The sequence below is a fragment of the Palaemon carinicauda genome, chromosome 36 (genome assembly GCF_036898095.1).
Source record: "Palaemon carinicauda isolate YSFRI2023 chromosome 36, ASM3689809v2, whole genome shotgun sequence".
NCBI classification, from domain to species: Eukaryota; Metazoa; Arthropoda; class Malacostraca; order Decapoda; family Palaemonidae; genus Palaemon; species Palaemon carinicauda.
In genome coordinates this window covers 64,692,285-64,719,784 of record NC_090760.1, presented here as the reverse complement: position 1 = coordinate 64,719,784, position 27,500 = coordinate 64,692,285, and the positions used below count along the sequence as shown (strand labels likewise).

The window sequence follows — 27,500 nt, the reverse complement described above, 5'->3', positions numbered from 1 at the left end:
CAAAGGCTATACAAAATAATTGCCGTGGCGTTATAACAAATAAGGTTGGTTCTTCAGTTAGGACATCTGTTCATGCCTTGATTTCATTAGTAGTGAAAAAAGAGCGGCCTGTCCCTGATGTATCATATTCATGCAAGGTTTATATGAAATTTCAATCAGATGAAGAGCATTTTCAGTGATCTTTTCGAGTGGAATTGTTTGATTTGTATATTAGTGGTTCCGTGTTCTTCCTTTACATGAGAATCTAGTCAATATAATTGATAAGCAAATAGCGAGTGAAAGACAAACCATGGTTTAATGATGATTGAAAGAGTAACACATTTGGAATAAATATACTCAACTTAGAATTTTTGCTCAGAGAGTTTATGCTTCAACTGAAAAGAAATATAATTTAATTATAAAAGAAACACTTACATGTACAACCCAGGAAAATAGTGGTGGACTAGCCATAAATCTACACTCTTTAGTGTATATACAATAGTTAATCCTTTACTTAAACCAGATGGCTTTCTCACCCACTGTTCATAGGAAAAGGCAACCCATTTGGCTGATGTGTTTGACAGTAATCAGAGTAATGAGAAACCTGATTTGCCTCATTGCTGTTTCCCTGAGGCTAATATAACTAGTTAAGATTTTTAATCTTGTGAAACCGAAGCTCTCTTCATAGACCTTGATGCTTAAGGAGGCGTAGACCATAGTGGTAATCTTCCTTGGCCTTTTATAAAGAGTGCAGACTTCTTAGCTCCAAAGGTATCTGTAATTTTGGCTATGTCAGAGATTTGGAAAGGAATATTTTTTTTGATGGCTCAAGTCTAAATGATTACCTCCTAATGTCACATATATTATCAAAAGTAATATACATATATATAGATTTATATATATATATATATATATATATATATATATATATATATATATACATATATACATATATATATATATATATATACATATATACATATATATATATATATATATATATATATATATATATATATATATATATATATATATATATTTATATATATATATATACATATATATATATATATATATATATATATACATATATATATATATATATATATATATATATATATATACACATATGTATGTATATTTATATATATACATATATATATACATATATATATACACACATATGTATGTATATTTATATATATATATATATATATATATATATATATATATATACATATATATATATATATATATATATACACACATATGTATGTATATTTTTATATATGTATATATATATATATATATATATATATATATATATATACATATATATATATATATATGTGTATATATATATATATATATATATATATATATATATATATATATATATATATATATATATATATATATATGTGTATATATATATATATATATATATGAATATATATATATATATATATATATATATATATATATATATATATATATATATATATATATATAATAAAGAGGAAGACGAAGAGTTCAGACAGCATTTTTCAGTTTATTATTGCCGACGTTTCGGGACTTATCCCATTATCCAGGTTTAAATGGACATATGAAATATTATAAGAAAAATCTCAGAAAAAATATAAAAATACAAAATAAGAGTCCAAATCAGAATTATAAACACAGTTACCAGTAAAAACTGGAGATAAATTAAAATTAACTAAGAGAAAAATATCTTAAAATTATTTATACCAACCTGTCTGGACTAGGCTAGAGAACTGAGAGACTATCTGAAGGAGAGCATTCAGGAAGAAAATTCTAAATTTGCCGGCTTAAGCGATGTGGAGGGGGGCAGAGAATAAAAGGCTGTATAGTAAAGGAGCCTTAGGCATTGGAGGGATGTTTACGTTACAGGTGAAGTTTGCCATTTTGAAATGACCACGTTTGATGAACGGATTCGTAAAGCAAAACAAAGGGTAACTGAATATATAAAAAAAAACGTGACAAAATGAAACGTTTCAAATTTGCAAGCTTGATAATTGAATATTGGAAATTACTCATAGTAAGAGGAAAAATGGTTAATTGACAAACAAATTGTAAATCGTGATTTTACTTTAAAAACTTCAAACTCACCGAGCCCAACAAAGCAGACGATGCTCAGTCACGTGACAAACTTTGCTGAAAGAAATGACATAAGCACTTGACGATAAATGATTGAATTAAGTTACTTGAAAGTAAAACATATGAGAAAGCACATGGGCTTATGAATGCTAAAAAGTTAAAAGTTGAAATAACAGGTCGAGGCTAACACTGTTGTGACGATTTCACAATTACGGGTACACTGAGGCGGCCACTGAACTACTCAAAATGTAGATAGGCGCACGAGGCAACAACTTAGCTTTTAAAAAGTGCACTCTCATGGAGGCTAAACAAAAATGTAATTTCCCTCACGCGGAGGTAAAACAAAAATATCCTCGCTAAAGGACAAAATCAAAAATTTCCTCGTTAAGGACAAAAAACAAAATTCTCCTCGCTAAAGGAAATTAAATGAAACTGCACGCAGTAATTTACATACGGTAGACAAAAATTATGCATCCTTTAGTTTGGGTTGTAAACAAGATCCACCATCTCGGAACAAACACGTGGAATGAAACTGACTTGGTGAAATTAAGTTTCTACGTTACTTGTAAGAAGACTTAAAATCATGTTGCGCCAATTCCCTCTGTAAGACAAGGACAATTGCTAGGTATACGGGAACGTTAGTTAGAAAAGTTAAAGTTGGTTAGGGAAGGCAAACGACATAAAGGAAGGTAGACCAAAGTACAAAATGTTACAAATTAGATGCTAAATTAGCAAAATTAGATGACATATTGAGTACACCGGTGCTCTAGTTGAGCAGTAAACACGGGCGTCTGAACAACAAAAAACTTAGTTCAAGTAGCTTAGAACTTTCTGGCTATAAGTGGATTCTGCCACAACATGTGGGTGAACGGATCCAAGACAAAGAGAAGTTCCTATGACAAATTCTAGTCTTTCTGTAGAGAACATTCAAGCAACATATTAACCTGGCTACGTAGTTCTTTCCTTAAACATGTGGTCGATACAAAAAGATCATAATGATTACATATTTCTCTTCCCAATTAAAGTCTGGGCATTACACATTCGCCAAACTGGCTGGTGCGTGTGGGTAAGTGATATAGCGAGTTACTATATGCTTAATCAAGCTGATTAATTACGTTAATGCTTCACAAGTCAAAGGTAAAAAATCGGGTTCGAAGGACTATTTGTGTGGAGAATTTTTATCTAAATGTTTGAGTGGGAACTTAGTGTGGGAATGTCTCCCTACGGCAGTTACACAAAGCTCAACAGGGGAGGATAATGAGCACTTACACTCGTGCCACAAACACCCTGTTAATGACTTTACTGCCACAGTTTACTAACCATCACTCTTAAATACAAAAGGGGGAAATTTTACTGTTCAGAGGCAGGAGAACTCCACACGTGAAAATAAAAGTAATTTATGGCCTACTCTAGATTTGTCAGGTCTATAGTCATCTCACTCTTAGGCTCTGCTCCGATTCTGTCCCAGTTACCCCTTTGAGATGCTGGACAGGTATCTTACGTTAATGTAATTAGAGACAAAACCAAAAATGGGAGCAGTGATGTAAAGTAAAGTTTCAAAGTTTAAAGATATGGATCTTTACCTTCGAAACAGATATATTAATACAAAGTTCCTCGTTGAAACCACTTATAGACTTACTTAGGCTTACTCTTCAAATATTGGGTATTCTGTCCCGTGATCAAATATTCATTATTTGCACATTGAAAAAAATGAGGGAGTAAATATATGAAGGAGGTTTAATTAACCTATGATTGATTTATTTCTCAAATTTACATCAAAAGAAACGGACATCTTAACAACACAAAATGGTATCAAAAAGGAAGCAATAAAAGCAATTCAAAACATTAAAATGATTAGTTAGACACGTGGTCTGCAATAACTAATAATCAAAATTGGGTCGGACACGTGGCCCTTGTGACCCAGAGACTGTACTAGTCTCAAAAGCAATAAATGATAACGGAATAATATATACACACAATCCCACCGCACACAGTCTGAATATGTAAAAGCCAGGTTCCCTACTCAAGTTAAAATTCGTCTAAGCTAAGAAATTGAGGAATACAGTAACTATGGTAATGTTGTAGTACCTGCACTTCTTTGAAGATTGTCCTATGCCCGTTACGGCTGTTGACCTGGTTGCACAAGCTGGCAGTTTGCACTCTTGACTGGCTCACCCCAAGAATTCTCACTTTGGCAATTAAGGTATACCAGGCTCTTTTTCTTCTCAATCTCTCCGACTGGCAGTACTCCTCTGTGAAACGAGTTTTGGGAGAGAGGGGTGGCGGTGAGCCAGAGGTGCACGGGTTCACTGACCAGGCCAGTCAGTCGGTCAGGTATTTAATGAGGAGTGTATAAGAGCCGTATTGCTTTACGAGCCAATATTATTGTTACCTAATTTTATTAAGCAGTTCAATTTAGCGTTTGATGCTAATAACTTTGGCATAGGAGGAGTCTTGTTGCAAGAAGTGAAAAAGACGAAGCACACAGTCGCGTATTATTCAAAGAAACTGAGTAAAACTCAGAAAAACGATTCAACTGTGGCGTAGGAATTGTTTAGGTTAGTTCTAGTCTTGCTCACCATAAGATATATTATGTCGTAGTAGTCCTTTCTTAACTCTGTTTACAGATCACTATCCGTTAATTTTTTTTTTTAGAGATTTGAGAATAGGAATAAAGGTCAAATGCATTCGGGATTAGGATTACAAGATTATAAACAGAAGATTCTTATAAAATAAAAATCCTTGTGTGGAAATGACGATTGTTCATCGTAAATAGCTCCATACATACAGGGGTATATAATAGTAAAGAGATTGTTCAGAGGAGACTGGACAAAGAGGGACTATGTCCGAACCATAGAGAAGCCCTGTACAGACAAAAAAAAAAAAAGAAAAAAAAAAAAAAAAAAAAACACCAGAACTCTGGCAGTGGTTGTTCTTGAACTTTATCTAGATGACAAAAGCCTATCTCCAATATATTTTTGCGTCAGAATAGAGACGAATTAGAAAAGCCTGCCCTTCCTGCTTGGACAAGAAATAGCAAACACTGCCTAGAGCAGCCATTCCCAATCAGGGTTCCGTGAACGATCTCCAAGGGCTCCAGGAATATTTGTTTTATTTATCTAATTATTATTATTATTATTATTATTATTATTATTATTATTATTATTATTATATGAATATACATATTTATATATATATATATATATATATATACATATCTATATATATACATATATATATATATATATATATATATATATATATATATATATATATATATATATATATGTATATATATATGTATATATATAGATATATATATATATATATATATATATATATATATATATATATATATATATAATATATATATATATATATATATATATATATATATATATATATATACATATATATATATATATATATATATATATATATATATATATATATATATATGCTAATCATGCTGAAACGTTGGGTAAATCTTGTATGATTTTCCAGGCTTTTACGGGGCTAACAAAACTCAAAGTATGATTGTAAGTAGGTCAAGGACGGTGGCTCCTCAAAATCCGGATCTCAGTATTCATTATGTTTCTTTAAATTTGTATGATTTTTAAAATTTTAGGGGTGATTCTCGACAGCAAATTTTCTTTTGAGAAACACGTTAGGTCTGTGTCTTCTTCAATTGCAAAAGAATTGGCTTATTAAGAAAGTCTTAAAAGATTTTTGGTGATCAATCTATGCTGAAGAAGTGTTTTAATTCTTTCATTCTACCTTGTTTTGAATATTGTTCTCCTGTCTGGTGTTCAGCTGCTGATTCTCATCTTAATTTGTTGGACAGAAACTTACGGTCTATTAAATTTCTTATTCCTGATGTAGATATTAATCTTTGGCACCGGTGTTCAATTAGTTCATTAAGCATGTTGCATAAGATTTTTCATAACTCTGACCATCCTTTACATTCAGATCTCCCTGGACAATTCTATCTTGTTCGTAATACTAGGCAGGCAGTTAATTCTAATAGTCAGGTCTTCTCTATCATGAGGCTCAATACTACACAGTTATCTAGAAGTTTAATTCCAGCTGTTACCAAGTCGTGGGATGATCTTCCTAATCGGGTAGTTGAATCAGTAGAAGTTCATAAGTTCAATGTTGGAGCAAATGCTTTTATGTTGACCAAGCTGATGTAAGTCTTTTTTATGGTTTATATATGACATCTCTGTTTTTGACATTGTTTATTGTTTATATAGGACATATCTGTTTCGACGGTTTTATTTTTTGAATAATATGTCGTTAATTTATTCTCATCAATCATTTATTTCCTTATTTCCTTTCCTCATTGGGCTTTTTTCCCTATTGGAGCCCATGGGCTTATAGCATCTTGCTTTTCCAACTAGGGTTGTAGCTTGGTTAGTAATAATAATAATAATAATAATAATAATAATAATAATAATAATAATAGCGCACTATAGGCTCATATTTCCATTCTTTGATATAAACTTTGCAAGTAACAGTCTACTAATTGCAGCTCTCCATTCAGTTAATGATTTTCCTGCTCTTCTAAATCCATCATTTCTTCCTGAATATATATATATATATATATATATATATATATATATATATATATATATATATATATATATATATATATATATTTATATATATATATATATATATATATATATATATATATATATATATATATACTGTATATATATACATATATATATATATATATATATATATATATATATATATATATATATATATATATATATATATATATATATATATATATATATATATAAATATTGCCTTGGTCTAAGATTTACTTACCAATTCCCCTATAATGTGTTTCACTTAGGGCCGAAATATCTATATGTTATACTTCAGAAACTCATTCTCCCCTTACTGTAATTTCCCAATCTGATTCACGGTTTTAACCTTCGATTTACCGATATTGAATGATTTCCTTAGAATTAAAAAACCGGAAGATTCTTAGCACTTAGATAAGCAGTATGATGTTCAACTTTCCTGGGTGGGGCTGGATCTTTTGGTGGTTGGAGACTAGGTTGTATTGAAAGGTGCCCATCCCGTGATAATATTTCTGTCTGTGCTGCTGATTATGTGCTGTTAGAATTTTTGAATAACTATCTCAAACAATGCAATAACTTAAGTCTTATCTTCCTTATGGTATATTATGTTAACCTTTACCAAAATTATTCATAAATCTAGATTCATTATAATTTTAAGCTTGCTCAGCCAAAAATACATCTTATTCTATAACTCTGGTATGACAGTCGAATGTTGGGGCTTTTTAATTTTCAGTTGTCATTCATTGTCATTCTAATGAAAGTAAAAAAACTGGTATAGATGACTATCCATTTTATATATTGTTAGGGTAAAGTTGGGAAAATATTATGAATATGGCTAGAGTAGCACAGCTTGAATGGGGATATATCTAGCGGTTTTACATGCTCGTAAAAACTGACATAAATGTTAGACAAATCCTTGAACATAGTTGTCTTAAAATGTTGCAGGCACTTTCTAGCCATGGCAATTGAAGGCAAGATTCAGAATTCTCCTATCATATTAATGGTGTTATAACCTAATAAAACTACATATTGTTTGATAATTGATAACCGATAAATATTAAAGTATTGTGGCATATATGAATGTATCTAAAATCGGAGATAATGATCTAGGAGAGCTGTAATTATCAATTGCCCTGATTTTATTTTCCTTGTATATTCATCTAATATGGGTATAAAGGGAAAGAAAGGAGGTCTGAAGGAATCATATATGAATAAATAAATCATTTTCTTATTTTAAGTCATAATTAGACAGTTTGGTTTTTGATTCCATTAACCAAACCCTTTGTGAACTTTGAAATCAGCTATGATATAATAGGGACTGGGACAGGATCGTAACTTGTATCACGGAAATTGAATATCATATATTGATTAGGACTGCTTTTATTACCATGGGGAATTGGGATTCGCATGGGAGTGATAGATAAATTGTCTCTTTCCAGGGTGAGTTTAAAAATGTGTGTTTACATTTAAATATTTCCCAATACATATCCATGAGATTAAATAAAACTACATGCAAGTTAGAAGTGCCATCCTGGCTGACCTGAAGTGGAGCCAGGAGTGCAGTTGATTGCATAGTTAATGTTTTGGTAATTGGGGTAAAGCTTGCGATGCTATAAAAATATTCCTATTTTCTTTTTTCAAAGGGATTTTGCTTGAATACTGATCATGGGGTATAACTCTATCATCGAATTCTTGGAGAAGACTTCTGATGTCCCATGAACTTCCACCGCCCTTCTGCAACGTTCTCAAACCTGAATTTTCAGTACTCGTATCGTCTTAGCAGCTGCAGAAAACCATTCCTTAAGTATTTCTACCCTTCTGACTGTCCCCCTTTTCTATTGATGTTTTGATTGATTTGATTTGTCATTTGAAGTAAACGAATTAGAAACAATGATGTTTTTTAAATATAAGTTTGGAATAAACGTGATATATTTTTCCCCGAGTTTCTTTTTATATTCATTTCTACTTTTTCAATGGTTGTTGCTTGAAACATTTATTTCAATTATTAAAAGAACCTGTAACGATTTTAGGATCGTAACAAACTGCAGCAGTATAAATCTACTGTCCATACCCAAATTATTATTATTATTATTATTATTATTATTATTATTATTATTATTATTATTATTATTATTATTACTAGCCAAGCTACAACCCTAGTTGGAAAAGCAAGATGCTATAAGCCCAGGGGCTCCAACAGGGAAAAATAGCACGGTGAGGAAAGAAAATAAGGAAATAAATAAATGATGAGAATAAATTAACAATATATCATTCTAAAAACCATAACAGCGTCAAAACAGATATGTCCTTTTATAAACTATTAACAACGTCAAAAACAGATATGTCATATATGAACTATAAAAAGACTTATGTCAGCCTGTTCAACATAAAAAACATTTGCTCCAACTTTGAACTTTTGAAGATCTACTGATTCAACTAGCCGATTAGGAAGATCATTCCACAACTTGGTAACAGCTGGAATAAAACTTCTAGTATTGAGCCTCATGATGGAGAAGGGCTGGCTATTAGAATTAACTGCTTGCCTAGTATTACGAACAGGATAGAATTGTCCAGAGAGATCTGAATGCAAAGGATGGTCAGAGTTATGAAAAATCTTATGCAACATGCATAATGAACTAATTGAACAACGGTGCCAAAGATTAATATCTATATCAGGAATAAGAAATTTAATAGACCGTAAGTTTCTGTCCAACAAATTAAGATGAAAATCAGCAGCTGGACGCCAGACAGAGGAACAATACCCAAAACAAGGTAGAATGAAAGGATTAAAACACTTCTTCAGAATACATTGATCACCAAAAATCTTAAAAGACTTTCTTAATAAGCCAGTTTTTTTGAGCAATTGAAGAAGACACAGACCTAATGTGTTCCTCAAAAGTGAATTTGCTGTCGAGAATCAAACCTAAAATTTTAAAAGAGTCATACAAATTTAAAGAAACATTATCAATACTGAGATCCGGATGTTGAGGAGCCACCGTCCTTGACCTACTTACAATCATACTTTGAATTTTGTTAGGATTCAACTTCATACCCCATAATTTGCACCATGCACTAATTTTACTAAATCTCTATTAAGGGATTCCCCAACCCCAGATCTACATTCAGGGTATGGAATTGATGCAAAGAGAGTATCATCATCTGCATATATAACAAGCTTGTTTTCTAAGCCTAACCACATGTCATGTGTATATAGTATGAAAAGTAATGGGCCAAGAACACTACCCTGTGGAACACCAGATATCACATTCCTATACTCACTATGGTGCCCATCAACAACAACTCTTTGAGATCTCTTACTTAAAAAAATCAATAATAATGCTAAGAAACGACCCACCCACCCCCAACTGTTTCAGTTTGAAAACAAGGGCCTCAGGATTAACACAGTCAAAGGCAGCACCGAAATCAAGGCCAATCTTACGAACTTCTTGACCACAATCAAGGGATTTCTGTACAACATTGCAGATTGTAAGAAGGGCATCACATGCTCCAAGGCCTTTACGAAAACCAAATTGCAAACTAGGGTGTAGATGATTACCTTCAGCAAACCTATTGAGACGTTTTGCCAGAAGATGTTCAAAAACTTTAGATGATATGGGAGTTATGGAAATTGGGCGGTAATCAGTGGGACTTGAGCTACCACAAACACATTTACATAGAGGAGTAACATTACCAATTCTCCAACAAGGGCTAAAAGCTCCTCTTCTTGCTAAATTGTGCAAAATTACAGATAACTTTGGAGTTAAGGAATCTGCTGTCTTTATAAAAAACAGAGGAAAAATACAATTTGGGTCTACACCTCCATAAGCATCAAGGTCCATCAACAGAGCTTTAATCTCACGAGATCAAAAAGCTAAACTAGTTAGTTTAGCCTCAGGAAAACAGGAATGAGGAAGTTCAAGTTTTTCATTACCCTGTTTACTGTCAAAAACATCAGCCAAAAGGGTTTCCTATTCCTTTGGACAGTGAGTGACTGAGCCATCTGGTTTAAGTAAAGGAGGAACTGTTGCATCTACACAAAGAGTGCAGGTTTAAGGGTAGACCACCATTTATGTTCCTGAGTTATACCAGAAAAGGGTTTCTTTTATGGTTAAATTGTACTCTTTTTCAGTTGAGGTATAAACTCTCTGAGCAAAATTTCGAAGCTGAGTATAGTTATTCCAGGTGAAATCTGATCTGTTACCCTTCCAAAGGTGATAGGCCTCCTGCTTCTCCAAATAAGTACGTCTACAATCATCATTGAACCACGGTTTGTCCTTCACTCGGTACCTTAGCACACAAGAAGTGATACGCCTGGCAATTATGCTGACTAGATTTTCATTCAAAGGGACAACAGGATCTACACTACTATATAATTGTGACCAATTCAAGCACAAAAGATCCAAAATCCCATTCCAGTCTGCTTGGGATTTCATATAAATTTCACAAGAGTATGATATATCAGGGACAGGCTGCTCAGTATTCACTACTAATGAAATCAAGGCATGATCAGATGTCCCGACTGGAGAACATCCATTACTACCTATAACGCCAGGGGAGTCATTGTATACGAGGTCCAAGCAATTACCAGACCTATGAGTAGCTTCATTTATAATTTGCTCACAGCCTGATTCAGAGGCAAAGTCTAAAGCTCTTAAGTCATGGCGATCGGTAGGAGATATAGAACTTAACCACTTCCTATGGTGAGCATAAGAATCACCAATAAAGACAAAAGAAGCCTTTCTATCATCTTCTAGTATCTTAGCTATAATAGTAAAAAGGCAATCGAAGACAGAATCATCCATGTCTGGATTCCGGTAGATCGAACACAAATAAAAGTTGTTATGCCTGCCACAAACTTTTATTACCTGAATCTCATGACATCCACATTAATAGCAGGACTTATGAGAAGCAGGGTACTCGGTCCTAATATACACCGCCATTCCCCTGGCCCTAGGGATGGCATCACGTTTCAACATTATTGGCTTCTTAAAACCAGTTATAAGGAGCTCAGATGAGTGCCTCATATTAGAAACCAAAGTTTCTGAGCACAAAAGGATATCATACTGTCTGGACGCAACTGTAAGGTCTTGGATATTTGCATGAAGACCACGAATATTGCAATACAGAAGACGACATTGACGAAATCTAGGACGTACTGGTCCCGGATTTCGCTCAATGTCTCCAGAGAGCATAAGAATTAATAGAAATAAAAAAGAGACATCATACTTAAAAACTAGATTAACAAGAATTATAACAAAAACAATATGTACAGAATTATAAATAAAGGGATTGATGATACCCATAGACTATAGTAAAAAGTCGGAAAAACTGGCCAACATGGAGTAGCCGATACACCATGGAAGGCTAAATACCCTCCAGGAAAGCCACTTCAACAGAAGGGAGGACAGTAAGGATGGTTTTGAGAAGAAAAAGAATCAGAAAAAGGAAAGGACAACCTCTTGATAAACCACCAGGCATCCATGGCCCTTCTATTAAGTCTGCCCAACACACCATTTCAAAAGAAAAAGAGGAAGAAAAAAAAATAAGATAGAATAGTGTGCCCGAGTGTACCCTCAAGCAAGAGAACTCTAACCCAAGACAGTGGATGACCATGGTACAGAGGCTCTGGCACTACCAAAGACTAAAGAACAAGGGTTTAAATAAATACAAGGCTTTGCAAAACTTCACGAGATTAAAGTTCAAGTTGAGTTATCGCATACTGAAAAAGTTTAATGTGGAGAAGGAGGGAAGAGCAAAAGTGAAAGTGGAGCCAATGGTCACTTTCTTTCTGGAGAAATCAAAGAAAGATGTTTGCATATAGCTATAAAAAGAAGACTGATAAGGCCCAGCAGTAGAGTCATAAGCACTCCATGAAGAGTCATTCCTCTGTTTCTCATTCCAACTCTTGATTTCAACTTCACTAAATTTTCCTCTGGAGTAAACAAGGGGAGCAGCAACAATACTCCGCCAAATATAAGGCTTTATTTCAGGGCTAGTAAGACTTAGTCTTTACAGATAGGTAAGGCTGTTGGATACTATACAAGGGAAGCAAAAGAGCTTGTAAAGCACATAGATCCAAGGGATCCTCTCAGTAAGGGGTTCCAGTTTGGTGTTTTCCCCCATGTGTTTTGGGGTAAGTAGGACCTTTTATCCAAAGGCAGAGAGCCTAATGTCAAATGATCTCTGTAAGTTAAGGATATCAAAAACTTTACGCCCAAATTTGCATCAGCATAGGACCCTGGAAACTCGACTCCTTTGTAAGCATTTGGCTAGAAAAAGGAGTCATAGAAAGGTGTGTATTTTTAAGATTTCATTACAAAAAGACTCACCAGAAAATAGAGTGATCTACGCGTTGGACGATCCATTCAAGATGACAATCATATTGCAAGGTTACCAAATACTACTCAGAAGGGCTTAGACTTGTACTACTGATATAAAAGACTCTGATTGGAATGCCCCTAAGTCTCACTATCATAAGAGTTTTTACAGAGCAAGGGAAGTTAGTGGTCAAACATTTGTGCTGTCAGAGAGTTCAGATCATAGGTTATTTAGATGACTGGCTTATTTGGACGGACACAAAAGAATTAGGCCTGAAATACAAAAATCAAGTTTAGCAGGCTCTTCAAAATCTAGGCATCCTAATCATCTTTGCCAAATTAAGAATAATTTTCCGGAATGATATCAAGTTGCTAGGTAACCAATGGAATATAAGGAAAGTCGTATTAACTACAACAGAAGCATCGCAACAAAGAATTCTAAGCAAGGGTATATATATTTCTGTTAGGAAGTAACCAGGGAAGATTTTACATTTGCTTCTGTTTTTCTTCGTAGTTGACCGGTGTTAAAGAAAATATCGGAAGATTTCCATTGGGTGTGGAGAAAAGTAGCTCTGATAGGGGTTTAGGACTATTAGGCTTAGGTAAGTTCTCATAAGATAACCTGAGCTACAACAAATGCATTTACATAATGAAGTAACATTACCAATTCTCCAAGTCTTTAAAGAACATCTTCATGTTAACTATAAGAAAATAACATATAATTTTAGAGCTAAGAAATCTACAGTCTTTATGAAAAATGGATTTTGAAGCAAAGCAGAAAATTTATTTATGGGTGATATGGCCATGTCATCCTGATGGAGGGTTTCTTTAGGCAGCTTTCTAAGGGATATATGGCTACAGTGATACTCCCGGAGAATTGACAATAGGTCTCAAGAACTCTAACTCCTAGCACAAGTATCCTTGAAACTTTTTTAAGGATATCGCATAATATCAGGGGACGTATTTCTTGATACGACACATGGCAATCTTCACTCGGAATAGAGTTTTCGCTCTGAAGGGGAAGCGTGGCGAAATTGAAGGGGAGCCGTCATCAAGGTTACTCAGTGGATCCCCTTCCCGTACTACTACAGGGTCCAATATGGCTACCCATTCCTTATAGCAATTAAGCATGGTGGCTACAGATAGAATAGTTTCGGGTGGGGCCTTTGTACAATCCTTTTCTCAGAAAAGGAGGGTAGGTCCATCAGGACGACATGGCCTTCTAGATTTTTTCACTTTGCTTCAAAATCCTTTTTTTGGGCTGAAGCCATGTCGTATTGATGGAAGCTTACCAGAGAATTAATTGAAAATACTGTATTTGTGGGTTTGTATAAGTGCCTCAACCTTCGGTCAGCTTCTATATGGTCACCCAGACCACATAGATATATGATGATACCGTTATACGTCATATCCACTAAGCATGGAAAAATCTTAGGACTTAATACCCCCGCAGGGAAATGTCATCCTCGACTATAGAAGCAGCAAGGTTTGTATATATATGGGAAAAATGTAATTATCATTCAATTATTTTGTTCATATGTATAAGCACCTTCATGTATACTTAACTTTAGGGAATTGAGTTAAAAACTTTTTCTAATTTTATTTAACTACTTTGTGGCGAGTAAGACGCAAATAAACCTTTAACATTTATTTGAAAAGACAACTTAAATGTAACAACTAGTGTATTAAATTAGAATCAGAATTATACATTCAACATATAAAAAGTATGGATATTTATTACCTGGAAGGAAAGAAATATCATTAGTCACTACAAATCCGTATAAAAATTATTAAGATAATTACACTGTAAACGTTGGATAAGTATCAACACTGCGTACAATTGTACACATGGCACGGGTGTCATTGGTATGATTTTGCACCTATAAACAACAGTCCTAGTGTCACCAGGGTAAAACTTAATAAAAGGTATTACACTTCAAGGTGTTAACTCCATTTCACCCAAACTGAAACAGTCCCAAACAGTCCACTGTTCATCGCAGCACTAGATGATAGGTTTCAAAACACTACCTGCCGCCGCCACAAAATGTTTTAAGTCATGCACTTGCTTCGCATAATGTTTATAGAAGACTCTAGAGGATTTCCAACCAGTGTATGAGGGGAGTCTCTCAATGTCCATATGCTGAAAAAAGTTAAGCGAGGAAACAATCTATCTCAGATCATGACCTGCGGGTGTACTATCAGGATTCGCTCTGCGGATGAAGTAGGTGAGCTTCGCCCTCAGTTGTTTCAGGGATAAGTTTGATCCTGAGGTTTTGCCTTTGAATAGCTGTCCTCCCCTGAAGTCTGAAGTTCTTCAAAGATAGACCTATAGTCACTCTACTGGACATAGAGAGATATCTTCCTTCAGCGGGCAGATTCTCCAGGGACCCCACATTTTGGTGGGTAACTCATTTTTTGGCGAGAAAGGTAGGACCAGGAAAGAGATTCAGTTCTCCCACTTTTGTAAACTGAATATGGCCCTCGACTCTTGAAAGGGCTACTATTTCACTAACTCTAGCCCCTGAGATCATTTAGAGAGCAATCTTCATTGTTCAAGGTCGAAGCATAGAGTAAGACTTTGTCCAGAGACCATGAAATGGGCTTCAGAAGGGCTGCTGGTTCAAGTCTAGCGCATGCCTTCGGAATCTTGTTGAAGATTTCATTCGCCAGGTCCACCTGGAAGGCGTATAGAAGAGGTCTAGTCAAAGCTGACTTACACGTAGTTATCGTGGTGGCAGTCAAGCCTTGTTCCTTAAGGTGGATGAAGAACAGGCAGAAGTCTATTGAGATTTCCGTCGGCTTTTTTGCTTTTAAAAAAGCAATCCACTTCTTCCAAGACGATTCATATTGTCTTCAGTTGACTTTTACTTGTATTCTTCTAGAAAGTCTATACTGTCTTTCAAGATCCCAAATCTTTTCTTGACTGCTAAGGCGAGAAAATCATGAGATGAAGGTTTTAGGTTCTCCGTGATGAAGCGAAGACAGGCAGCTTCTGAACCAATAGGGATAGAGCTGTGTTCGGTAGAGGGAAAAGCCTCAACTTCAGTTCTATCACCAGAGGGAACCAATTGCTCTTGGGCCAATTGGGGGCCACTACTGCTGCAGTTCCCTTGAAGGATCTCAGCTTGTTGAGGACCTTCAGCAGGAGATTCATTGGAGGGAACAGGTAGATATGGGTCAATCTGTTCCAATCGAGGGACATGGCGTTCATCGCCTCGGCCAGAGGGTCCTCATATGGGGCTATGTATCGAGGTAGGTTCTTGTTGTCGCTCGTTGCGAAGAGGTCAATCTGCAGTTCTGGGACATTTTCCTAGATGAAGGAGAATGAGTCTGTGTCTAGGGACCATCCTGACTCTATCGGCTTTAGCCTGGATAGAGCGTCCGCCGTCACATTGCGGAACCCTTGTAGGTGAACTGCTGATAAGTGCCATCTCTTCTTTATTGTTACACGAAAGATGGCTAGCACCACGTGATTGATGTAGGGTGATCTCCAGCCTTGTCGGTTCAGACATCTCACTATCACCTTGCTGTCCAAGACCAGCCTGATGTTGGCTGATCTGTGAGGAGATAGCTTCTTCAACGTCAGGAGGACTGCCAAGGGCTCCAGAATATTGATGTGAAAGGTCTTCAACAGGGAAGACCAGTCCCTTGAGCTTTCCTTTGATGTGAGTGACCTCCCCATCCTTCCGTCGAGGCATCCGTGTGGATGGTCACAGATGGGGCAGGTGGTTGTAAGGGAACAGTCCTTGCTAGGCTCTTGACCTTTGACCACGGCTTGAGAAGCGATCTAAGTAAGGTTGGTACATATCTCAGTAGATCTCTTCGAGCGTTCGATGTGTATCTTCTCCAGACTCCTGACACATCTTTCAGCTGTGTTCTTTGCACTGGGTCTGTTACTCCTGCAAACTGGAGAGAGCCAAGTACTCTTTCCTTTTGGAGTCTTGAGATCCTGTCGGATTTCATTAGTCTCTTGACAGGACTGCCGATATCTCTCCTCTTCTTTGGTGGAATGGAGAAACAGTGTGACTGCAAGTTCCAATGGATTCCCAGCCATTGAAACTCCTGAGCTGGAGAGAGGCGAGACTTCTTGTGGTTGATCTTGAATCCCAGATTATCCAGGAACTGGATCACTTTCTTGGATGCCTGCAGACAAGCAGTTTTGGATGCTGCCCACACCAGCCAGTCTTCCAGGTATGCGGCTACCTGAACACCATCTAGGCGTAGTTGTTGTACGACTGCGTCCGCAAGTTATGTGAAGATCCTTGGGGCTCTGTATAGTCCGAATGGCATGGCTCTCGAGACATAATTTGTCTTTTGTAACTTAAATCCTAGATAGGAGGAGAGGCGGCGACAGACTGAAAGGTGCCAGTAAGCATCTGCCTGGTCTATTGAGACTCTGTACGCCCCTTTCGGTAACAGGGTCCTTATGTGTTGAAGGGTTAATATTCTGAACTTGTTGTTCTCGATGTATTTGTTGAGTGGCGACAAGTCTAGAATGACTCTGAGTTTGTCCGAGTCCTTCTTGGGAACACAGAATAGCCTTCCCTGGAATTTGATGAACTTTGCTTTCGTTATAACCTTTTTGTTCGAGAGTTCTAAGGTATAATCTTCCAGTAAGGGAGTGGAGTGTTGGGAAGTGCAAAAATAATAACCAAACTATCTCCATCTGCCACTCACAATTTTCTCATCCACATCTGGCACTCAAGAAATGTCTTTTATAATTCCATTTCTAATCTTGTCCTGCCAGTTAACTCCCAATATCCTTCTGACTGCTTTGTTCTCAAATCTACAAAATCTGTTGAATATTGTTCCATTTACATACCACGACTCATGTCCATACAGTAACACCGATCTCACTAAACTGATATATAACTTGATTTTTAGACAATTTGATTTGTAAATTTTATTTAATGTAGCTATTACCTAATTAGAGTTTTTCAATCTTTCATTAAATTCTATTCTACCTCAATCGTTTCTCTTTCCAATGATATATCACTTTACATTGCATATTCCGTTCTTATCAGCTCTGTCATTCTTCTATTTATCTCGAGCCCAAACTCCTGTGAAATTTCATGCAGTCTAGAAAGCAAGCATTGGAATCCTTTGTTGCTCTGTTAATAAGGGCAACGTCATCAGCATACTTTAGATCAGCTTATTTCCTACTACCAATCCAGTCCAATCCTTCTCCACCTTCTCCAACTGTTTTATGAATTACAAAATTCCTGAGGAGTATAAACAATATAGGTGACAACACATTCCCTTGTAGTAATCCACTGTTCACTGGAAATTCATTTGATCTGATGCCACTAGCATGAAGTTGGCACCTATTATGCTCATAAACAGACTTAATCAAATTCAAATAATTAAGAGGAACTCCACACACTTTGTATACATCACAACATATGTTGTCAGTGCTTGCATCCTATAAAGATATCTTCTAACAGATGTTCACCACCAGCTTTCTCTTTGCTATGATTTTACAACATATCCTCTCATATAATCCAGTTTTCTGATTTTCTTAATTATGGACAGGGAAATAAATGTTCAGATTCATGTTCAGGGTCGAGGAAGCATAACCTTAGCTTTGGTGCTTAAGTAATCTTGTAATATATTTCATATTTTAGTTATCCTTCTTATATTCTATTTTCCTCATGGAAATGTTAGAAAAGATTTTCTATTTTGATAAGCAACTCTTTTAGGACACTCCAGAATCAAACTATTGTTCTTGCGTCTTGGGTAGTGCCATAGCCTTTGTACCATAGTCTTCCAATGTCTTGTTATAGAGATATCTTGATTGAGGGTACACTCAGGCACTCTATTCTATCTTGTTTTTTTCTTTTTTTCTCGTTAATTCGAAGTTATTATCCTCTTATTTAAATCACTATAGTTTATGTTCGAAAATTTATTTTAATGTTATCATTATTTGGAGTTTAGTAGCTTCAATTCCTCACTGTGCTATTTTCCCTGTTTGAGCCATTGTACTTTTAGTATCCTGTTTTTCCTGCTAAGATTGTAGCTTAGCAAATAATAATAATAATAATAATAATAATAATAATAATAATAATAATAATAATAATAATAATAATAATAATAATGCTATATCATTGAGGATTTTTAATCAAAATTTTGATTTGGTTCTAAATCGAAACTCAAGGAGTCTCCAGTATCTTCCAAACAAGAACAGATTAAATACCTGGTGAAGAGTTAAGTTCCTTCACCATATTATTCAATGTTTTTTTTTGTTATATCACACGTAAAGATTTATTGGTTTCTATTCGTTATGATCCCAACCTTATTCAAGATAGTGTGACATATTCACAATGCATAAATCTCCATGCTGCCTACTGTGAAAAAATAACAAAAAGTTTACCCAAGATGGAAGGATAACTGAAAAAAGTTCCATCTTCCAGGTAAAAGTGTCAAACACAAAGAACAGCGAAGATAATGAGGCACAAGTTTTTAAATCAACACTTCTCCATTTGTCATCTACTTCATGCTTCATAGTCCTCAGCCATGTAGGTCTAGGTCTTCCACCTCTTCCTGTGCCTTGTGGAGCCCAGTTGAGCTAGTCTCTCTTGGGATGTGCGAAGAGCATACCCAAACCCTCTCCACCTGCCCTTCATCATGATCTCATCAACATATGGCACTTGAGTAATCTCTCTTATAGTTTCTCTTGTAATCCATTCCTAGCATTCAACTCCTAACATTCTAGCTGAGGGCATTGTTCTGAAATATTCAAAATCTATAGGATATTGTTTCACTGTCATACCACGAATCATATCCATACTGTATCCGAGTTGCTACCATGAAGGTATCCCATTCCCTGTAATGATTTCCTACCTGACTTCAAGAAATTGATTTGTAATAAATGGAAACAGTGTTGGGATAGTCTAGATGGCAATAAAATGAGGGAAGGAACAAATATCATATCACCTTGGAGGCATAACATGATACCCCAAAAATGGGGGACGACTCTTTGTCTTCTCCGTATTGGTCACACAGTTGACACACGAGTTTCTGCTGAAGGGCCAACACCAACCGTATTGCGAGGACTGTTTAGTACCTTTAACAGAATAGGATATGTTGACCAAATGCCCTAAATATAATAACTTAAGAAATAGATATCTGTTTGAGGCTCGAGGTGAGGATGGCAGGTTCATCCTTGCCAAGATTCTTGGACATGATGTGTCCTACTATGCGAGAGGAATTTTTAGATTTATTTCAGAAGCAGGTCTTCTGAAAACTATTCAACTATTATAATGACTTCTTAACTTTTATGGTTTTAATTGAATTCTCTTTTTTTTTCATAATAAATGCTATCGGCGTCTATGACCTTAGATGTCAGGATACCAGAAAACTTTCAATCAATCAATCAATCAATCACTGATCTCACTAAACTTATATATAGAGACCTTTCATTTATTCTGGTAAGCAATCATTGCAAATCCTGTTGTGCTATGCTAATGAGGAGAGCGTCACCAGCATACTCTAGATCAGCTAATTTCTTATTACCAATCCAGTCCAATACTTCTCCACCATCTCCAGCTTTTCGATGCATTACCAAATCCATGAGGAAGATAAACAACATATGTGACCACATATTACCCTGGAGTACTCCAATGTTCACTGGAAATTCCTTTGATAAGACTCAACTAACATTAACTTTACACTTACTAGGCTAATGAACTGACCCAATCAAATTTACATATTCAAGTGGAACTCCATAATAACATATGGCAATCAAAAAAATTGGCCGGTGCACACCATCAAAGGGTTTTTCTTAGTCCACAAATGCCATCAACGACGTATTCATATATTCTACACATTGCTGTACAACCTGCCTTAAAATGAAAACTTTGTCAGTACAAATTCAACCTTTTTGAAATCCTGCTGGTTCATATCTCAGCTTTTCATCAATCTTTCTCTCTAGCTTCTTTATAATAAGCAAACTATATATTTTCATGTTAACTGATGTAAGTGTGAGGCCTCTGTAATTATGACAATCAGTCAGAACTCTTATTTTTGCAATTTTCATCAACACTCCCAGCTTCCATTCATCAGGTTTGGTCTCTCCATACCACATTCCACAAAATAATCTTGTAAATATTCTGGGAGTCACTTAATTTTAAGCCAGGTATTAAACTACTTTGGGCCCTTTGGGTACCACACCTGCCCAAACCTGTATGTGCTTCCGTCCCTAATGTCAACATTTTCCCCATGTAGGACATGGTGCCCAAATTCAACGCACTTATGGAAAACCAATTCATCATCTTCAATACCTCAATCAAAACCCTAAATAAGAAGAAGAGGACAACTATTCAACATCAACTGAAGTTGACATGAATGCGGTATGATTGAATGTTGGTAGGACACAGACACACACCCCGCGATATGTAGAAGTGGTGACAAAGGCACCCACCACCAATATGTTCCACACCTATCTCACACCAAAACCAGTGACCCCTCTAGCCACTTAATGACGCACATCGCCCGCAGATATGTTACTACCACTCCAGATTTATAGTTGCTGTGTAAAAATTTGCAAACAGTGGTCAGTGGCCTAAAGACTTTCAAGAAGACCAGGGCTTTTGTAAGTGGCCTCTCCTCTCTGTACTCTTTTATTTACATGATAAAAGTACAGCAAGGAACTTTTGGTGGCAAACTTAGTCTGTCTAAACCTATCAAAGTCCAAATAGTAGCTGCCAACCGATTTGCAATCTTCACCCATTGTTAAGAAGCTCTTACATTACATTTTGTGAGTGCCAAGTATAATTTAAAGTTTCTCTTTTCTGACGTCCCATTGTCAATACTTGGTGTGGATTTCTTCACCCATTTCTACCTCCTGGATGAGGCTGCTCACCAACAGTTGGTCAACACAAATTGTCGACACCTCTTCAACAGACAACCTCCAAAATTACTTTCCACATCAGCGCACCCATGGATGCCTACGCCCGTCTCCTCATATCATACTCAGAAGTTTTCTGTCTTAAACGTCACAATATGCCCACCATTCCCAATAAACAAAGTATTGATCATTATATCAAGACAACAAAGCTATCAGTGTTCGCCAGAGTCAAGTGGCATTTGCCAAATTGTTTTGCAATCACTAAAAAATGTTTGCCGAATTGAAAGAATTGTACCTCTGCCAAAAGGCCTATTGTCCTTACATATCGTCCTGCAGAAAGAAAATAACCTGCACCCGTGTGGGGATTACTGGTACATGAACAAGCAGACAGAATGGATTATCTACCTCCCAACAAAACCTTGCCACAATTACCTCCTACTCACAACAAAGTGAAGGTTTTATCCATGCTTGACTTACTGAAGGGGTGTTATCAGATGCCCATGAATCCATAAAACATCCCCAAGACCGCCATCACCACCCACTTCAATACATACAGCTACAATCCTCCTGTTTTAGCCTTAATAATGATGGGGCTACTTTTCAATGCCTCATGAATGGCATCTATGGCAACCTCCCCTTCAGAGTGTGTTACAAGGGCGGCATACTTCTGTCTTCTTCCTTCAAAGAGGAACACCCCCTTGACCCGCGTGTCGTACTCAACTACCCACAATAGAATGGCTTTGCAATGGCGTATGACAATTGTATATTTGGTGTCGAGGAAGTATCGTTCTTAGGGTACCGCATCACTCCTGAAGGAGTTCATCCCTTCTTTGAGAAGGTACCAGCTGTTCAGAACATCCCCACACCCTCGACCCTTGCTGCCATCGTCTCTACTCTTGGCCCCTCTATGTTTTTCTCAAAGATAAGTCAAAACAGCTTTCTGCACCGCAAAAAATGCCCTATCAAACATGACTGGTGTAAGTTTTCGTGTGTTGCCTGATTTTTCCCTTTTCTCCATTAATAGCAGCAACATTACCATTAGTGCAGTAATCAAGCAGGGGGTTCAAGGGTAACCCCACCTTTGGCCTTCTTCGGTAGGAAACTGTAAAAGAATTGAGGGAATTGCATAGGTTCCACCACTTCTTAGAAGGTTGGCCGTTTGTCATTCGCACAGACAACATGGCTTAGGTGCACTTCTTCACTCGAATGTCTGACGATCGGTCAGCTCGTCAACGTCCTAATCTCTCTGACACGTATGAATGCAATTGCACCCTTCAGCACATCCCTGTGAAATTGAATGTTGTTGCCAATAACCTATCAAGAAATAATTTGCTGCTATTCATCTGGGATTGCTATGCATTGGCAAAATTCAAACGAAAAGATCCAATGTATCATTTATGTAAGACATTCTACATTTTTTTTTACAAGACTGTATTTTCGGAGGTTTTATTCAAGAAGACAAATGCAGTGACCCCACATAAAGAATGAACATATTGTAATAATGTCAACTTTTTTTTAGAAATGTGAACTAGTTTTACTGAAACTAACAGCCTTATTTTGAGAGTAAGGGAAGTGGGGGACAGGGGGTGGTAGGAGGTGTTTACTTGTATCTTCAACCCTGTAGGGCCATTATAGTGACTCAAGGATGAATGAGTTCTCATTGGCTACAATTGATTAATCATATTAGCAAATACAGAAATAGTTGAGAAGCACGTCCATACTGAATCTGAGGCCGAAGTCAAAGTGAGAGTTGCTCTACCTGGCTAGTAAGTGTAGCCTACCCTCCACATGCCAACTCTAATTACCTCGTTAAAAGTTTGAATGGACATTTGGGTTTGCTGAGGTCATACTTATATTGAAGGACAACGGTTTGTATTTATCTAGGAGAAACGCCTCGATAATAAACAGAATATAATTTCTACACAAAGAAATAGAAGCCTAACACTATTGACAATATAGGATAATTTATACAAAAAGAAATACCATCTTAGCGTTTACATATGACTATTTGTTAATTGACCGAACTCGTGACTGAACACATGTCAACAAGGCAACAGGCGTCTATGTACCATTGGCTGTTATTTACCACCGGCTTCTATGTACCATCCCTGGCTGCTATGTACCATGCATGGCTGCTATGTGTCTGGCTGCTATGTGCTACCATGCATGGCTGCTATGTACCTCAAATAGTATTAACAAATAAGTACCTTTTAAACTTGTTCGTACCCCTTTTGTTCAACTTTTAAGTGTCCACAGATTTATAAAGAAGGATGAAATTTTGAAACAGGTTCCATTGTGCTTTGTCCTAATGTCAAGAAGAAAGAACAAGGACTACGTAGCTGCCCTAAGAAAAATCATTGAGTTAACACCAACATCAGTTTGTGAGGTTGTGGATTTTAAGAAAGCACTATGGTCGGCAGTGCTATTGTGCCTTCCCGAGGCTTCCATTCATGGCTGCTGGTTCCACTGGGCCCAAGCAGTGTACCGAAGAGTAAAAAACTAGGTCTACAAAATGCCTATATTAATCAACTCGCTATAAGACAATTCATTCAGCAGTCAATGGCGCTGCCAAACTTATATATATATATATATATATATATATATATATATATATATATATATATATATATATATATATATATATATATATATATATATATATATATATCTTTTATTTTGTATTAATGCAAGATCACCAATGAATAACAATTTTCATTAAAAAATACTCTTTCTAATGACGGCCGAAGTGACTAGGGTGGTTAGTCCGAGTTGCCCGAAGTGACTAAGGGTGGGTGCCGTAGTGACTCATGTTGGGGGTATTTTTTTAACCCTGGTAGCGACTAGGGTCAGAGGCCGAAGTGACTGGGGCCATACTGGTTGAGGGCCGTAGTGACTGGCAACCCTCCATCACATATAGAGCCAGCTTTTCGCCATATCACTAGCCATCCACTTCCTGATCAACGATTAAAAGATCTCATTACTTATTATAATAAAATATGGATTAGGAGTGAGATGTATCCTCCACATTCTTGGAGCTGTTACAAACGCCCTGTTCAAACTAACAACGATGTAGAAGGGTGGCACCATGCGATTAACAGAGTAGCAAAAACCAATTCAATTAACATGTACTTCTTAATTAGTATTTCCATGATGAAGCCAGTAGAATTCCCATCATTGTAAAAATAGTTAAACAAAAGAAAATGCACAGATACCAATGGAAGCATGCTGTCAAAAAGCAAATTGCCCTTGATGACCTTTGAATGAAATATGAGAACAAATTCATATCAACATCAGACTTTCTAAACCGCTGTGCCGATCTGATGGATCATGTAGATGAATAAGAATGTATCAACAATGTAGCATGCTGAATTTTATTGCTTGACAACTTTTAATTATTGTATGCAATTTTAATATGTTTATCATTATTGTATGGATTTTTGTTTATGGTTGTGTTGTTTGGATGAAATATGACAACAAACATTGTATTAACAATATGCAATGTTAATGGTTTTGTGTTTTATCTCCTTGTGTGTTCTTATTTCCTTACTTGGTATCTGGTACATAGTAGCCTTATTTGGTGGATTCAAGCCAAAGTAGTGGTACATAAGAGCCAGTACATAGCAGCCCAACAATGGTACATATAAGCCAAACAAGTGGTACGTAGGAGTCGGTACATAGCAGCCGACGGTACATAGCAGCTAGCATTCGTCAGCAAACTTAATATAATGTTCAGTGCTCCAACAAGTACCAGCTCGTCAAACAAATCTACCACAATGCCGTTCAATCAAAAACTTCAGCCAGAGCTTTTAATATATTTTAAATATCACTACATGTACACCGGAATACCTTTTTATTAAGAGAAAGACGACATGGTATTCACACAAGTAGTAGATATATTAATAGTAGCAGGACTGTGAAACACCTTTAGGAAAGGCAAGAAAATTAAAGATCACGATTCTCTGATATATTGATATAAACAAGAATGATCATTGATAACATGCAGATAGTAGTATCTCTGTTTTCCAAAATATTATCTCTTGTTGTAGGCTTTCAATTTTACAGGTGTAGGAAAGCAATGTTGACAAAGAGTATAGAGATCAAATGTAAAATTTACTACCGAATATTGTGTTATAAGGCAATCTCCTGTTAATACTTTTATAAATGATAAGTATAAGACATAAACAAGAATTCGATAGTGAGTACTAAAACTCACTGAAAAGAACATTATGAATCAGAATGACAAACTTTGCAGATATTAGGACTTAAGTAATCTCTGAAGCAAAATGGGTGTGATGTGCACCAAAATAATTCAAATAAGTAAAGGTGTAGTGGAACGGGAAAGCTGATTGCTTTGAGATGCCTGGATCACTGGGCAATTGTTTTAGAATGTCCTTTTGCTAAAACTGAAAGACATTTTATGGCAGCAGGAACATGTCTGTTAACTATGATGGAAACTTCTTACTCAGCTGGTGAAGCCATCTTTGAAACACTCCTATGCGCTTAATATTATTAAGAAAATATCATTTGTAGTCCAATGATATATCCCAACATCATCTTACCAACAAGGGAGTTTTCAAACAAAATATGAACAGATATTTTGTTTTATCATATGTACAACAAGAAGTTAAAAAAAGACATGAAAAAAAGATACTTAACCTCATTGAACTCGTTGACCGTTGGAAACATCCACTCGGGACTGGGTACTGGATGAGGAGTGTCTCCTTAAAAAAGGAAAGAGATCACTTGTTTTCTAGTAGGATTTCATGAGTATTACAAATAAGCTCGCAAGTATATTATGTTTTATATATATATATATATATATATATATATATATATATATATATATATATATATATATATATATATATATATATATATATATATATATATATATATAGATACATGTATGTTTATTAATAATTATATATGTATATAAAAAATATTCAACAGTTAATAGTCCATTACAGAACTAAGGCCTCAGTCGTGTTCTTTCAATCGCATATGCTTTTAATCCTGCTACGCCAGTCAATACACGCAAACTTTCTTAGTTAGTAAATCCATCGCCTTCTCTTCCTTTCCCTGCTTTCCCTGCAATATCTAGGGACCCATTCTGTTATATGTAATGTCCATCTATTTATTATCTCTCTTTCTCGTTTTATATACTGTTTATATCTATTTCATTAATTAATATATTAGAATATCATCCACTTTAGTTTGGATTTTGTTCATATATCCAATGTTGCTATTGTTCTATCCTTCAGCGATATTTCCATCTTCATTCTCTCCATAGGTGTTTGAGTTGTATCTGAACTATGTTCTAAGCCTTTAGTATTGCTCCAAGTTTCTTATTTAGAACTTAATACTAGTAGGATCATCTGATTAAATATATTTCTCTTTTGAGAATATGGCAATTTACTTTTCATAGTCTCATCTTGTTTGCCAGTCTACAACCATCTTAAATAGCACATAATCTCCATCCAAGAATTAATTTTAATCAAGGAACAATAAGTGTCGTTGTGCAGTGAATAGAGGAAAAGTAAAGTTAATTGATGAAGCTCTTCTGTTTGTAACGCCAATCAATTGTAATATAGAGTAGGCTCAATGTTAATGTGCCAACAGTTGAGTAATTATGTGTTTGTTATT

The 27,500-nt window shown here is 35.8% G+C and overlaps 1 protein-coding gene across 4 annotated transcripts in view; it reads right to left on the bottom strand.

The window, feature by feature from the left end:
- The window catches only part of LOC137628850 (uncharacterized), a 68,684-nt gene that overhangs the window by 38,482 nt on the left and 2,702 nt on the right, over nucleotides 1-27,500 (bottom strand). For 2 of the 4 annotated variants that reach the window (XM_068360093.1, XM_068360095.1), the window contains exon 3: nucleotides 26,514-26,578. The exons of the other annotated variants lie outside the window; for them this stretch is intronic. The gene's annotated coding sequence lies outside the window, so the exon portion shown is untranslated. The remainder of the gene's footprint in view (nucleotides 1-26,513; nucleotides 26,579-27,500) is intronic. 4 annotated transcript variants of the gene reach the window in all.